General features: G+C 44.7%; 1 protein-coding gene across 3 annotated transcripts in view; it reads left to right on the forward strand.

Annotated features, from left to right (window-relative positions):
- The window catches only part of LOC124794808 (peptidoglycan-recognition protein LA-like), a 197,575-nt gene that overhangs the window by 13,358 nt on the left and 166,597 nt on the right, over positions 1–17,620 (forward strand). The gene's annotated exons all lie outside the window — the stretch shown is intronic.

Consider the following 17,620-nt stretch of genomic DNA (forward strand, 5'->3'; position numbering starts at 1 on the left):
GCCGGCCAGCCTGGATGTGGTTTTTAGGCGGTTTTCCACATCCCGCTAGGTGAATACTGGGCTGGTCCCCAAGTCCCGCCTCAGTTACACTGCTCACAGACATTTGAAAATGTTCACACTATTTCGTGACTTACACTAGACACAGACAGCTGGGGTACACTACTTCCATCCTGGGGGGTTCGGGGTGGTGACAGGAAGGGAATCCAGCCATCCTCTGCAATTAACACTGCCAAATCCGTAATAACAGAGCCGACCCCGCGTTGGAGCGGGACAAAGGCCCCAAGAAAGAAAGGAGGAAATTTTAATATAGAAAATGGTGGATATTTTATTTCCAAAGCAGAGTGGTGCAGTATAATACTTTAATTTAATTAATCGTAGTCAGATGCTCTTTCAATCACCACAATCGTCAATTTAACCTAATGGAGGACAATCATGTGCATCAGCAGGCTGTTAATGGTGCAAAGTGTACTCTATCTGTATTTTGATTATTTTTGAAAAATTATTTGGCGCAATAGCTGTTTGTCACTTCTTTATTCAAATGGTTCAAATGGCTCCAAGTACTATGGGACTTAACATCTGAGGTCATCAGTCCCCTAGACTTAGAACTAAGTACAACATCTGACATGTGCAGGAATATACATAACGAATGCATGAGTACAGGTGGTAGACGCATGGTTGGCAACATATGGAAGTTTGGTTATGGCCGTGGTGAGTCGTGCTCGGATAGCCAAATGGTAAGGCAACCGTTCGTGATAAGCAGGAAATCCGGGTTCGAGTCCCAGTACTGTACAATTTTTCATTGTCGTCATTCTTTTCTACAGCTGACGGTTGTCCTTATTCGCAGTTGTCAATTCATGTAATGTATTACATCATTACTTATCTACTACATGATCAAAAGTATCCGGACACCCCCAAAAACATACGTTTTTCATATTAGGTGCAGTGTTCCGCCATCTACTGCCAGGTACACCATATCAGCGACCTCAGTAGTCATTACACATCGTGAGAGAGCAGGGAGCGCTCCGAGGAACTGACGAACTTCGAACGTGGTCAGGTGATTGGGTGTCACTTGGGTCATACGCCTGTACGCGAGATTTCCACACTCCTAAACATCCCTAGGTCCACTGTTTCCGATGTGATAGTGAAGTGGAAACGTGAACGGACACGTACAGCACAAAAACGTACAGGTCGACCTGCTCTATTGACTGACAGAGACCACTGACAGTTGAAGAGGGTCATAATGTCTAAAAGGGAGACATCTATCCAGACCAATGAAACATTTGAAACTGCATCAGGATGCAACTACTATGACATTTAGGAGGGACGTGAGAAAACTTGGATTTCATGGTCGAGCGGCTGCTCATAAGCCACATATCATGCCGGAAATGCTAAACGACGCCTCTCGTAAATTCAGGTAACTACAGGGACTGAGGCGGGAATGGTCCACGATTTCCCGCATCAAATTCCACTTTTTTTCCCGCATCAAATTCCACTTTTTTTTTTTAACCGAAATTGGATGAGAAAAAGAAGTGTGAGTGCGAGTGGAACAGGGAATTTTATCTATGCTTTATACATCTAGAAAAGGCATATGACCGGGTTTCTAGGAGTTATTGTCTGTTCTACGAGATTATGGCATAGCAGGCAAACTTTTACAAGCAATTAAAGGTCTTTACATAGATAGTGAGGCAGCAGGTAGAGTTGACGGTAAATTGAGTTCATGGTTCAGAGTAGTTTCAGGGGTAAGACAAGGCTGCAACCTGTCTCCACTGTTTTTCATATTATTTATGGATCATATGTTGGTTCAAGTGGTTCAAATGGGTCTGAGCACTATGGGACTTAACTTCTGAGGTCATCAGTCGGCTAGAACGTAGAACTACTTAAACCTAACTAATCTAAGGACATCACACACAGCCATGCCCGAGGCAGGATTCGAACCTGCGACCGTAGCGGTCACGCGGTTCCAGACTTAAGCGCCTAGAACCGCACAAGGCCGCCACAAGGCCGGCGATCATATGTTGAAAACAATAGACTGGCTGGGTGAGATTAAGATATGTGAACACAAAATAGGCAGTCTCGCATATGCGGATGACTTAGTTGTGATGGCATATTCGATTGAAAGTTTGCAAAGTAATATTTCAGAGCTAGATCAGAAATGCAAGGACTATGCTATGAAGATTAGCATCTCCAAAACGAAAGTAATGTCGGTGGGATAGAGATATAAACGGATTGAGTGTCAAATAGGAGGAACAAAGAACAGGTGGACGGTTTCAAGTACTTCGGATGCATATTCTCACAGGATGGCAACATAGTGAATGAACTGGAAGCGAGGTGTAGCAAAGCTAATGCAGTGAGCGCTCAGCTACGATCTACTCTCTTCTGCAAGAAGGAAGTCAGTACCAAGACTAAGTTATCTGTGCACCGTTCAATCTTTCGACCAACTTTGTTGTATGGGAGCGAAAGCTGGGTGGATTCAGGTTACCTTATCAATAATGTTGAGGTTACGGATATGAAAGTAGCTAGGATGATTGCAGGCACTAGTACATGGGAACAATGGCAGGAGGGTGTCCACAATGAGGAAATCAAAGAAAAACTGGGAGTGAACTCTATAGATGTAGCAGTCAGGGCGAACAGGCTTAGATGGTGGGGTCATGTTACACGCATGTGAGAAGCAAGGTTACCCAAGAGACTCATGGGTTCAGCAGTAGAGGGTAGGAGGAGTCGGGGTAGACCGAGGAGAAGATACCTGGATTCGGTTAAGAATGATTTTGAAGTAATAGGCTTAACATCAGAAGAGGCACCAATGTTAGCACTGAATAGGGGATCATGGAGGAATTTTATAAGGGGGACTATGCTCTAGACTGAACGCTGAAAGACATAACCAGTCTTAAATGATGATGATGAAAGAAGTGTTACATTACTTATTGGAATCCCCCTAGTATCTCACGAATTAACTGTTCTACTGGTCTCCGCAGAGGAATTGCGGCCCTATGTTTGTCCAATATGTCGTGGAACTGATACACTCTCAACTACAAAACTTATGCTTTTCGTCAAATAGAGTATGTGTTTTATGGAATTAATTAATTAGGTACTGCCGATACACTAATTTAGTGGTAGTGAAACACGACGGGGCGCCTGCCATTTCATTCTGAGGAACCTTCCGTTGTGCATCTCGATGTTGTGGCTATGTTTGGATGCACTGCCATCACTTTCTGTTAGCATGTATTAGAATTGTGGCCTATTCAGAGGCAATCAGTTTTTCCAACAGTCTTAGCCTTGCATTGATAGTTGTTCACGACTTTCCTTCCAAAGAGAATAATATCTGCCTCTGGAATGCCTTATGGAAACAGTCTGAACTCGAGGACCTTTCATCGTAAAGTGGACTAGTTTTGATTTTTTCTGGGGTACAGCTTCACAGTCTTCATGAGTAAAAAGCCCTTCCTCCTATTTTACTCTTTCTTTCATGAATACTTGAGTTCTACTTGCCAGTATCACATACAGTGCGTGAATGAGTCGTTATTACCTTGAATTAACAAGATTCATTTTGTATTCGACGCTGATCTGTGCACATATGTCACCTTTCTTTGTATCCAAATCCAAGTCGTCAAATGTATCGCCACAGAATGTAACTGTCAATGTTTGTTACCTTGCAAACTGATGACGATAGAGTTCAAAAATCTCACAGCTTCAGCTGTATCGTGTCAAGATTAGTAACTCCAAGTTCACCCACCAAAGCTAGCGTTACCTGCGAGGATAGCTGATGTAAGAAAGGCCACATTCATCGCGCCTCTTTTCTGGTCATTATGGTTTTGATGTGACACCTATCATAACAATTTAAGAAATAAAGACACACACACACACACACACACACACACACACACACACACACATACATACACACGCGCGCGCGCGCACGCAAGCACGCACGCACAGCTTATTTAAATCTGCAGTAATAAAACCGAAATTCTGTAATATCGCCTTTGAGAACTATTCTGTCGCCAGGTGGTATATTCCTGTTGCTGGTTCTTCCGTTCGCCACACTTAAAAAATTATATGCAAAGTCAGACCGCTACCTGTGGCTTGCAGATTTGGGTGAAACTGCGCATAGGAGCGTGCTTTTGCCAAAGTGATCGCCACATATTTCACCTTTCGGTCTGTGAGAAAAATAGACATATTTGTCAATCAATGATGAATGGAAGCACTTGCCACAAACAATGCGGGCTACATCGTCTATTTACATCAGATGGTGGAGCAAAGTCTTGCGGTTCTTTTTCTTTTGTTGTTCTGTTTAACGAAATGTTCCGTCCGAACGCTTCTGAAATGCATAAAATTAAGTAAGAGTTATGAAATAATGCAGCACACGTTTTATGTGAAGTATAAATTCTCATTCTTGTAATACACAATTATACACTACCCTAAATACTACACTGCTGGCCATTAAAATTGCTACGCCAAGAAGAAATACAGATGATAAACGGGTATTCATTGGACAAATATATTATACTAGAACTGACATGTGATTACATTTTGACGCAATTTGGGTGCATAGCTCCTGAGAAATCAGTACCCAGGACAACCACCTCTGGCTGTAATAACGGCCTTTATACGCCTGGGCATTGCGTAAAACATAGCTTGGATGGCGTATACAGGTAGAGCTGCCCATGCAGCTTCAACACGATACCACAGTTCATCAAGAGTAGTGACTGGCGTGTTGTGACAAACCAGTTGCTCGGCCACCATTGACCAGACGTTTTCAATTGGTGAGAGATCTGGAGAATGAGCTGGCCAGGGCAGCAGTCGAACATTTTATATATACAGAAAGGCCCGTACAGGACCTACAACATGCGGTCGTGCATTACCCTACTGAAATGTAGGGTTTCACAGGGATCGAATGAAGGGTAGTGCCACGTGTCGTAACACATCTTAAATGTAACGTCCACTGTTCAAAGTGCCGTCAATGCGAACAAGGGGTGACCGAGACGTGTAACCAATGGCAACCCATACCATCACGCCGGGTGATACGCAAGTATGGCGATGACGAATACACGCTTCCAACGTGCGTTCACCGCGATATCGCCAAACACGGATGCGACCATCATGATGCTGTAAACAGAACCTGGATTCATACGAAAAAGTGACGTTTTGCCATTCGTGCACCCAGGTTCGTCGTTGAGTACACCATCGCAGGCGCCCTGTCTGTGATGCAGCGTCAAGGGTAATCGCAGCCACGGTCTCCAGCAAACGTCCTCGAACTGTTCGTGCAGATGGTTGTTGCCTTGCAAACGTCCCCATCTGTTGACTCAGGGATCGAGACGTGGCTGCACGATCCGTTACAGCCATGCGGATAAGATGACTGTCGTCTCGACTGCTAGTGATACGAGGCCGTTGGGATCCAGCACGGCGTTCCGTATTACCCTCCTAAGCCCACCGATTCCATATTCTGGTAACGGTCATTGGATCTCGACCAACGCGAGCAGCGATGTCGCGATACGATAAACCGCAATCGCGATAGGCTACAATGCGACCTTTATCAAAGTCATAAAAGTGATGGTACGCATTTCTCTTCCTTATACGAGGCATCACAACAACGTTTCACCAGGCAACGCCGGTCAACGGCTGTTTGTGTATGAGAAATCGGTTGGAAACTTTCCTCGTGTTAAAGCACGATGTAGGTGTCGCCACCGGCGCCAGCCTTGTGTGAATGCTCTGAAAAGCAAACCATTTGCTTATCACAGCATCTTGTTCCTGTCGGTTAAATTTCGCTTCTGTAGCACGTCATCTTCGTGGTGAAGCAATTTTAATGGCCAGTAGTGTAGTTCCAACTGAAACAGAAGATTATTGCTTGTTGTTATTTGTTCAAATGTGAGTGAATTCCTAAGGGACCAAACTGATGAGGGATTGGTCCCTAGACTTACAAACTACATAAAGTAACTTATGCTAAGAACAACATACACACCCATGGCCGAGGGAGGACTCGAAACTCCGGCGGGTGGGGCCGCGCAATCCGTGACATGGCGTCTCTAACCTCGCGGCCACTACGTGCGGCCATTAACTGATGTCTAATCGTTGATGAAACGCAGCCGTGCTCAAAATATTAAAACTATTTCTAATACACTGTCTGTCAGAAAAATGAAGCAGATAGCAAAGGACGAGGAAACGAAACTTGGCGGGTTGAGATTGTATATATCGGGTGATCAAAAAGTCAGTATAAATTTGAAATCTTGATAAACCACGGAATAATGTAGATAGAGAGGTAACAATTGACACACATGCTTGGAATGACATGGTGTTTTATTACAATAAAAAAAAACAAATTTCACAAAATGTCCGACAGATGACGCTGGGCAGCACAACTGCTACCGTGACGGGTGAGAGGTACGCTGGTATGTTACAGGATCGCATCATCCCCAGCCTGGCTCATAAACACCTGCTGGAACGTACAATGTTTATGCAGCATGGCGCTCCACCCCATATTGCTAGACGCGTGAAGATCTCTTGCGCGCGTCGTTTGGTGATGATCGTGTGCTCAGCCGCCACTTTCGTCATGCTTGGCATGACCTCAGTCCGTGCGATTATTGGCTTTGGGGTTACCTGAAGCCGCAAGTGTATCATGATCGACCGACATCTCTAGGGATGCTGAAGGACAACATCCGACGCCAATGCCTCACCATAACTCCGGACATGCTTTACAGTCTGTTCACAACATTATTCCTCGACTACAGCTATTGTTGAGGAATGATGGTGGACATATTGAGCATTTCCTGTGAAGAACATCGTCTTTGCTTTGTCTTACTTTGTTATGCTAATTATTGCTATTCCGATCAGATGAAGCGCCATCTGTCGGACATTTTTTGAAGTTTTGTATTTTTTTGGTTCTAATAAAACCCCATGTCCTTCCAAGCATGTGTGTCAATTTGTACCTCTCTATCTACATTATTCCGTGATTTATTCAGTTTTCAAATTTATACAGACTTTTTGATCACCCGGTACTTTAATTTTCGTGCTTACAGAATGGCCTGGATGCATGCACTCATTATTGGAAAGGGTGGCTCTCCTGAATCAGGCCCACAACCTTTGTAACTGACCTATGACGTCCCGGATACTGGCAGTTAACACCCGAGCCGCTCCAACAAACTTTCTGTCTGGGATAGATCTGGGGGTGTTTCTGGCCACAGGAGTACCTCAACATCACGCAGACAGTTCACTGAGCCACGTGCCACATGTGAACGAGCAGTGTTCTATTGAAAACTGGCGCCACAATACTGACGCATGAGAGATAGTACACCAGAACCGATGGTGTCCTTGACGTATTGTTACCGAGTGAGGTGGCACAGTGGTTAGCTCTGTGCACTCGCATTCGGGAGGACGACGGCTCAAACCCGCGCCCGGCCATCCTGATTTAGGTTTTCCGTGATTTCCCTAAATCGCTTTAGGCAAATGACGGGAAGGTTCTTTTGAAAGGGCACGGCCGACTTCCTTCCCAATCCTTCTCCAATCCGATGGGACCGATGACCACGTTGTTTGGTCCCCTTCCCCAAATGAAGCAACCAACCTATCAACCAACTTATTGCCAGATGGAGATTTTCACTCTGCAGCGGAGTGTGCGCTGATATGAAACTTCCTGTCAGATTAAAACTGTGTGCCGGACCGAGACTCGAACTCGGGACCTTTGCCTTTCGCGGGCAAGTGCTCTACCGAATGAGCTACCCAAGCACGACTCACGCCCCGTCCTCACAGCTTTACTTCTACCAGTACCTCGTCTCGCAGGAGAGCTTCTGTAAGGTTTGGAAGGTAGGAGATGAGGTACTGGTAAAGCAAAACTGTGAGGACGGGGCGTGAGTCGTGCTTGCGCAGCTCAGTCGGTAGAGCACTTGCTCGCGAAAGGCAAAGGTCCCGAGTTCGAGTCTCGGTCCGGAACACAGTTTTAATCTGCCAGGAAGTTTCAAACCAACTTATTGTTGTGCTGCCAGAGTTTCTTCAGTCCACCACCAGCCATGCTCTGAAGCCATACCCGATAGCTCCCCACACCAAAACACCAGGAGTAAGACCGCAGTGCCTCTCCAAAACAGAATCTGACCCCCTGATTGGATTGAAGAGTTCCTAGACAATAGAACGCAGCATGTCATTCTCAATGGAGAGAAGTCTTCCAAAGTAAGAGTGATTTCAAGTGTGCCGCAGGGGAGTGTCGTAGGGCCATTGCTATTCACAATATACATAAATGACCTGGTGGATGACATCGGAAGTTCACTGAGGCTTTTTGAGGATGATGCTGTGGTATATCGAGAGGTTGTAACAATGGAAAATTGTACTGAAATGCAGGAGGATGCAGGGAATGGCAATTGAATCTCAATGTAGACAAGTGTAATGTGCTGCGAATACAAAGAAAGAAAGATCCTTTATCATTTAGCTACAATATAGCAGGTCAGCAACTGGAAGCAGTTAATTCCATAAATTATATGGGAGTAGGCATTAGCAGTGATTTAAAATGGAATGATCATTTAAAGTTGATCGACGGTAAAGCAGATGCCAGACTGAGATTAATTGGAAGAATCCTAAGGAAATGCAATCCGAAAACAAAGGAAGTAGGTTACAGTACACTTGTTCACCCACTGCTTGAATATTGCTCACCAGTGTGGGATCCGTACCAGATAGGGTTGATAGAAGAGATAGAGAAGATCCAACGGAGAGCAGCGCTCTTTCAAGAGAGACGCTCAGTAGCTCGGTACGGGTTTTTGTTGAAGTTTCGAGAACATACCTTCACCGAAGAGTCAAGCAGTATGTTGCTCCCTCCTACGTATATCTCGCGAAGAGACCATGAGGATAAAATCAGAGAGATTAGAGCCCACACAGAGGCATACCGACAATCTTTCTTTCCACGAACAGTACGAGACTGGAATAGAAGGGAGAACCGATAGAGGTACTCAAAGTACCCTCCGCCACATACCGTGAGGTGGCTTTACAGAGTATGGATGTAGATGTAGATGTAGACAATACTGCTCTCTGGTGATAACGAATCACACATATCTGCCGACTGTGTGTACGTGTTCGAAGTTCCACTGACTTGCGACCACATCTTCTGAGCATTTTTTGTCAGGAAGCGTATTTGCAGACTTTTTTATGTCAAGAAACTACATTATACACAAGAAAAATATTTGTTCAAAATCATCACGCGTAAAGCAGTATCATAAAGCGTTTAACATTCATCCACGGGACGGATTAGACGAATGCTTGAAATAGTCATCAACACAGAAAACTTCTACGTCGATTCACTCTGAAACCACGCAGTGTCCAGTCAGAATATGAAAGAGAGATAAATTATTTTTAAAATAACGACCAACTAGGGTGAAATTTCAAAATCTATGGCGTGCAACTGGAAAAGTATCCGCAGATGTCACCAAGGGGTTCTCGAAAAAGTGCACAAGACTTTTTATAGTGTTGCGTAAGTAACAGCATAGGTAATTGTTTTTATTCACCTGGTAATTGATTATGAACGTGTATTATGAAGCTCGGTTTGTGCTTTTACGAAGTGGTCTCCTATATCCTGACACTGGTTCCACTCTTTTCCTTACTTTCATATCTGCGTTGATCTGTGATGTCATGCAAGTAAGTCTCTGTTCGTAGAAGCCAGTCACGTCACACTTCCGTTACACGCAAAGCCGGAGTAAGTGTATAACAAACCACCACAATAGTATGTTCTCTTGCTCATTTAGTACGTGAAATAGGCAGCCATAAAAAATTGTTGTTGTTGTTGTTGTTGTTGTGGTCTTCAGTCCTGAGACTGGTTTGATGCAGTTCTCCATGCTACTCTATCCTGTGCAAGCTTCTTCATCTCCCAGTACCTACTGCAGCCTACATCCTTCTGAATCTGCTTAGTGTATTGATCTCTTGGTCTCCCTCTACGATTTTTACCCTCCGCGCTGCCCTACAATACTAAATTGGTGATCCCTCGATGTCTCAGAACATGTCCTACCAACCGATCCCTTCTTCTAGTCAAGTTGTGCCACAAGCTCCTCTTCTCCCCAATTCTATTCAATACCTCGTCATTAGTTATCTGATCCACCCATCTAATCTTCAGCATTCTTCTGTAGCCCCACTTTTCTCTTCTTGTCTAAACTATTTATCGTCCATGTTTCACTTCCATACATGGCTACACTCCAAACAAATACTTTCAGAAACGACTTCCTGACTTCTAAATCTATACTAGATGTTAACAAATTTTTTTTCTTCAGAATCTCTTTCTTTGCCATTGCCAGTCTACATTTTATGTCCTTTCTACTTCGACCATCATCAGTTATTTTGCTCCCAAATAGCAAAACTCATCTGCTACTTTAATTGTCTCATTTCCTAATCTAATTCCCTGAGCATCACCTCATTTAATTCGACTACTTTTGTCGGTGTTCATCTTGTATCCTTCTTTCAAGATACTGCCCGTTTCGTTCAACTGCTCTTCCAGTTTCTTTCCTGTCTCTGTGAGAATTGCAATGTCATCGGAAAACTTCAAAGTTTCTATTTCTTCTCCATAGATTTTAATTCGTTCTCCAAATTTTTCTTTTGTTTCCTTTACTGCTTGCTCAATATACAGATTGAACAACATCGGAGATAAGCTATAACCCTGTCTCACTCCCTTCTGAACCACTGCTTCCCTTTCGTGCCCCTCGACTCTTAAAACTGCCATCTGCTTTCTAAATGGCTCTGAGCACTATGGGACTTAACACCTGAGGTCATCAGTCCCCTAGAACTTAGAACTACTTAAACCTAACTAACCCAAGGACGTCACACACAGCCATGCCGGAGGCAGAATTCGAACCTGCGACCGTAGCGGTCTCGCGTTTCCAGACTGAAGCGCCTAGAACCGCACGGCAACACCGGCCGGCTCATCTGGTTTCTGTACAAACAGTAAGTAGCCTTTCGCTCTCTTTGTTTTACCGCTGCCACCGTCAGAATTTGAAAGAGACTATTCCAGTCAACACTGTCAAAAGCTTTCTCTAAGTCTACAAATGCTAGAAACGTAGGTTTGCCTTTCCTTAATCTGTCTTCTAAGATAAGTCGTAGGGTCAGTATGGCCTCACGTGTTCCAACATTTCTACCAAATGCAAACTGATCTTCCCCGGAGTCGGCTTCTACAAGTTTTTCCATTCGTCTGTATGGGATTCGTGTTAGTATTTTGCAGCTATGACTTATTAAACTGATAGTTCGGTAATTTTCACACCCGTCAACATTTGCTTTCTTTGGGATTGGAATTATTATGTTCTTATTGAAGTCTGAGGGTATTTCGCCTCCTACTGCAAATTTTCCTGTTCCTATCCCGTTAAATACCTGCGCAATGGCGGGTTTTTAGGTATTTTCTTGAAAGAAAATCACCTAACTGCAGTCTCTTTTTTCCTTTCCCTGAGCGCTGAGGGGTTGGGGGGTGGGGGTTATGGGCCCCCTTAGCTGATTCGGATTCGAAGAGCATCATAAAGCTTCTCCTCAAGCAAGCTGCCCCACAAGTGTTGGAACTGGTCTTTGGTATCGTGAGTGTTGTCGCCGGAACAGAGCTCAAACCCGAATTGGTTGGGTTGGGTTTGGTTGGGTTGTTTCGGGGAGGAGACCAGATAGCGAGGTCATTGGTCTCATCGGATTAGGGAATGACAGGGAAGGAAGTCGGCCGTGCCCTTTCAAAGGAACCATCCCGGCATTTGCCTGGAGCGATTTAGGGAAATCACGGAACACCTAAATCAGAATGGCCGGACGCGGGATTGAACCGTCGTCCTCCCGAATGCGAGTCCAGTGTGCTAGCCACTGCGCCACCTCGCTCGGTTCCGAATTGGTCCCAGGCATGTTCTGTTGGGTACTGATCAACTTTGCTGGTCACGGGAGTACCTCGACATTACGCAGACAGTTGGTGCAGATATGTGGAGCACGTGGACAAGCACGATACTGTAGCATGAAAGATAACACATCAAGGCGTTAGAGTTCTTTCATTACACTTACCAGTCGTGACCTGGAGGTACACACGACGACTCCCCACACCATGGCGGCAGAAGCAATATAGGTGTGCCTGTACGAGCACCCCAGGTCAAGGCCATACCCGCCGACGATGATGTGGGGCAGTGCAGAGCCGCGATCCGTCGTTGATCTCGGTGTGACACCACTGATCAGCTTTCCATACTTGTCGGTCGCGGCACCGCTTCAAACGCAGCCCGGCTGGTCCCGGCGGAGATTCGAGTCCTCCCTCGGGCATGGGTGGGTGTGTTTGTGCTTAGGATAATTTAGGCTAAGTAGTGTGTAAGCTTAGGGACTGATGACCTTAGCAGTTAAGTCCCTTAAGATTTGACACACATTTGAACAATTTTTTTTTTCTAACGCAGCCGTTTGTGTTGCAATGTTAACGGCAGCCAAGGCATCGGTCGTTAATCCCTCAGTTCGTCTGCTGCTAGACTCCGACCAACGGTGCGGGATTACACAGAATGCTGCACATCGTCCGTTAGGCCTACTTGTTCTCGGTTTGCACACAGATGTGAAGCAGTTACGATTGCATGGTGCACGGTACTGCAATCCTCCCCTATGGTGGTTAGACGTGGTCGGCCGGAACCTTCTAACATTCTGCGTGGTGTCTGTTTGTTCCAAGTTGTGTCTCCCTACCACTTTCGCGCAACGACGCTCTGAGCGTGTTTTTTAGGGAATTGACTAGTTTGAACCTGGGACCTGTTGCTGGTAGGGAGACGCCAGACCACACATGACATGTAGAGTTCAGAAGAGTTCAGTGAGACTAGCGATGATATAACCAAATACTTAATGATTTCAGCGTCAGCTCCACTGCACTCCCTGTAAAAAAATCTTAATACTAACTAAATTTAGTGGATGGGTTTCAAGGCTTTCCTATTTTTAGTTAGCTGGTAAAATAACGTCGAAAAAGCAGTTAAGTTTACCACTGGAAATTTTATTCTACTCACAAAACATTGTTTATAAATTGCACTGTTGATAAAAGGAAATATTTTAATACAGGATGATAAAAACCAACTGCGTTCAACAAAAATGTGAACGAATATTCCCTGAGTGGGTTTCCAAGTTCTACAATGGATCGAAGGATGACCTATGCCATATCACATCTATAATCTAGGTTTAAATTAAGTTTCACAAAAGAGAAAACTATCAAAATAGTCTACAGTGACCCTCAATTACCTTTAATTACTTATCTAACTCTTCGTAAATTACAGTGGCTGATGTGGCTTCTTAATAATTATATAACAGAAAAATCATCGCCTTTCAGATTTTTGCTCCAAGTGGCAAATGTGAACACCATGAGATTTAATTGACGATCGAAACTAGTATTACGTAAAAAGGGGACGTAACAGATGAGACTTCTGCAGTTCTGAGTGAAGCTTTATGCGCGCTTATGCGGCATCGCGTGCTTTCATTACCTTGTCGGTGGTTAGTCAGCGTCAGAGAGCGGCAGTCGGCACAGCTCCACGCATCTCGCCGTCTCGGAAGCAACTCTGTTCTAACTTCTCCTTACTACAATTTACCGAAGTAGGTTTAAAAAAAAAAACTGTCTGGCTGTGTTTTCATCTGACCAATCAGGGTCTCAATGTTAACCTTAAGGTCCGCCTACAAAAATTCTGTCTATCCAATGAGAAACGTTATACTTTTCGTGGTGGGGCAATGTTTTTAAAGTTTGCAACGTAACAGAGACGCGAAAAAGTCTCACGCTGAAACTTGCAGCTGGTGTGGTCCTTTTAGTGTTATCGTAAGATATATACTGTTCTTCTGGAGGGCTCTAGCTTTTAACATTGGCTGGGGGGTGGTCCTGGTGGTTAGCTGGCGACGTGGGTGTCCGTCCCTTATCGTGGGGCCTTCTAGCTTAACACGGTTCTGCTCTCGGCTTCTGTTCTCGTTTCTCCCTTCGGAACTGCGTCTGTCTCACGGTGGGAAGGTATGACATGCATTTAGGCATTCTTGTGTTAGTCTGTGGTATTCCATTAGCTCACTCGTTACTTGTATTACTTTGGTTAATTTAATGTCACGATTTATTCGGAGCTATGTGACATACTACTGGATTTGCTTATCTTGTCAGGGTTTTCATGGAAGGTGTTGGATTTGCCTGACACCTTACAACCATGCCGATGAATATACGTGCCCACACGTTCCCAAGCATTGCACCATAGGCCCACTGTCACATTCGAATGCCCCACAAATCTCAATAAAAAACCACTCAAAAGCCAAGCTCGCATAAAATATTTCTTTATTTACGACAACCAGTTTCAACAGTATTTGCTGTCATCTTCAGGTCTTAAATATCTTTCTGTTGTAAAACATGTTCATTTTACGCTGAACCTCACGTACAAAATGTAATGTGGATAAAACTCAGCACATTACAAAAGATTGTCATCGCTAAGATGTTTAAAAACATAAAGCACCGTGTCCAAAAGGCCATGTCCATATACATATCGCTCACAGATCCTTGTTACCTCACTGCTGTCAGCAATATTTATATCGACATGGCCTTTTGGATAAGGTGCTTTACGTTTCTAAATATTTTAGCGATGACAGACTTTTATAATGTCCTAAATTTCATCCACTTGAGATCTTGTGCGTTACATGAACATGTGTTACAACTTAAAAATGTTTAAGGCCTGAAGATTGCAGACAGACTGTTCAAAACCAGTTGTCGTAAATAAAGACATATTTTTGTAACTTATAGATTGCAACAATCAGTCGTCCTTGCTTAAATTTTATTATGCAGATCTAGATTTCAGCTAGAGGCTAAGCATTCTCAATGCACTATTATTTTCGCTCAAAGTATATAAGTCCCTGTTGATCGGGCTTCACCCACAGCTCACTGAAGTATTTTATGTGAGCTTGGCTTTTGAATGCTTTTTAGCAATTAAAACAGATCGCCCTTCAGTACTCTCGAAATGAGAAAATTCAAACAAATCTGGATATTACACGGTGCGACTAACTGGCCAAATGGAGAACCACAGTCCGGCCCCTTGCGAACTTCGTCAGGTGCTGATAACGCTGTCTCACATGCGTACATGGCACCTCCCTGTCCTACACGGCATCAACTTTTGGCGCTGTTCAAGCTGCTTGTATATCCTACCGGGATTGGTAATGACTTTAATGACTAACAACACTGACTAACTAACCCTGGTGGCCGTTTTACGTGTCACAGAGAATTGAAACTCTAAGCATTTGCATACCCTGTGACAGTGTGTACGTGTAAGAAGTTTCATTGACATCCGACCGTGTCTAGTGTGCTTCACATTTTTGTCTGTAATGGTTGGATGGTTGGTTGATTTATTTTGAGGAGGGGACCAGTCAGCGAAGTTATCAGTCCCTTTGGGGAAGGATGGGGAAGGAAATCGTCCTTTCAAATGAATCATTCCGCCATTTGCCTGAAGAAATTTAGAGTAGTCACGAAAAACTTAAATCAGGGTGGCTGGACTCGGTTTGAACCGTCATCCTCCCGAATGTAAGTCAAGTGTGCTTACCACTGCTGTCTGGCAATGAACGAAACTGAACCGTTAATCACTTTCCAGTTTAATAGAATTATGTTTTCGGTATGAAGGCAGTTCAGAAAGAATTTAACCAAGCCTGCGGGCGATTTGATAGGTAAGTTCAAGAGTCCGAGTGCTTATAGTTTTGGCGTCGCGGAAAGCAGTCGTGAAACTTAATGAAGATCTTGTAGACGCGAAAACCAACGCTCAACACTTTCTAATACGACTCCAAGCCAAAAAATTAAAAATTGCTGTGTGTCTAACATCTATCTGAAAAAACTGTACGATGACGTTGAACAGTCTCAGGAATACTTCAAGGCATAGAGCCTACTAAATGGAAAACATAATGTGTTGCCATATCTTGAAATGATTTGCTACCTGCTTGGATTTGCTGATGATTCAGCTGGAGTTTGTTGGAGTGATATCTAAGTCCTCTTCACTCGCAGGTATCCCACCCTGATACTCTGTGCAGCGTGTGCACAGTGCAGTACCAGTAAACGCACTTCCACCGCAAACGGTTTCCGTCTCGCAGTAGGACACGGCTAGCACGCCTGCAGATATCCGGTAGACGTTGGCCTTCCGTGGTGACGAGGCCGGAAACGTGGCAACACGTGTGAAAAATTCCAGAGGACGTGCTCGAGGGCAAAGGGTGAATTAACCGCTCTGTGAATCAGATAGATGCTAGATCCGTGAATAGCGAAGCTACTTAGCGAGTACTGGCGGTCTGCTAGAAGGTTTATCTGTAGGTCTCGAGCGCATTTCCTCTACGTTATACACTACTGGCCATTAAAATTGCTACACCAAGAAGAAATGCAGAAGATAAACGGGTATTCATTGGACAAATATATTATACTCGAACAGACATGTGATTACATTTTCACGCAATTTGGGTGCATAGATCCTGAGAAATCAGTACCCAGAACAACCACCTCTGGCCGTAATAACGGCCTTGATAAGCCTGGGCATTGAGCCAAACAGAGCTTGGATGGCGTGTACAGGTACAGCTGCCCATGCAGCTTCAACGCGATACCACAGTTCATCAAGAATAGTGACTGGCGTATTGTGACGAGCCAGTTGCTCGGCCACCATTGACCAGACGTTTTCAATTGGTGAGAGATCTGGAGAATGTGCTGACCAGGGCAGCAGTCGAACATTTTCTGTATCCAGAAAGGCCCGTATATGACCTGCAACATGCGGTCATGCATTGTCCTGCTGAAATGTAGGGTTTCACAGGGATCGAATGAAGGGTAGTGCCACGGGTCGTAACACATCTGAAATGTAACGTCCACTGTTCAAAGTGTCGTCAATGCGAACGAGAGGTGACCGAGACGTGTAACCAATGGCTCCCCATACCATCACGCTAGGTGATACGCCAGTATGGCGATGACAAATACACGCTTCTAATGTGCGTTCACCGCGATGTCGCCAAATACGGATGCGACCATCATGATGCTGTAAACAGAAACTGGATTCATCCGAAAAAAATGACGTTTTTCCATTCGTGCACCCAGGTTCGTCGTTGAGTCTGTGATGCAGCGTCAAGGGTAACCGCAGCCACCGTCTCCGAGCTGATAGTCCATACTGCTGCAAACGTTGTCGAACTGTTCGTGCAGATGGTTGTTGTCTTGCAAATGTCCCCATCTGTTGACTCAGGGATCGAGACGTGGCTGCACGATCCGTTACAGCCATGCGGATAAGATGCCTGTCATCTCGACTGCTAGTGATACGAGGCCGTTGGGATCCAGCACGGCGTTCCGTATAACCCTCCAGAACCCACCGATTCCGTATTCTGCTAACGGTCATTGGATCTCGTCCAACGCGAGCAGCAATGTCGTGATGCGATAAACCGCAATCGCGATAGGCTACAATCCGACCTTTATCAAAGTCGTAAACGCGATGGTACGCATTTCTGCTCCTTACACGCGGCATCACAACAACGTTTCACCAGGCAACGCCGGTCAACTGCTGTATGTGTATGAGAAATCGGTTGGAAACTTTCCTCATGTCAGCACGTTGTAGGTGTCGCCACCGGCGCCAACCTTGTGTGAATGCTCTGAAAAGCTAATCATTTGCTTATCACAGCATCTTCTTCCTGTCGGTTAAATTTCGCGTCTGTAGCACGTCATCTGCGTGGTGTAGCAATT

The sequence above is a fragment of the Schistocerca piceifrons genome, chromosome 4 (genome assembly GCF_021461385.2).
Source record: "Schistocerca piceifrons isolate TAMUIC-IGC-003096 chromosome 4, iqSchPice1.1, whole genome shotgun sequence".
Taxonomy (NCBI): Eukaryota; Metazoa; Arthropoda; class Insecta; order Orthoptera; family Acrididae; genus Schistocerca; species Schistocerca piceifrons.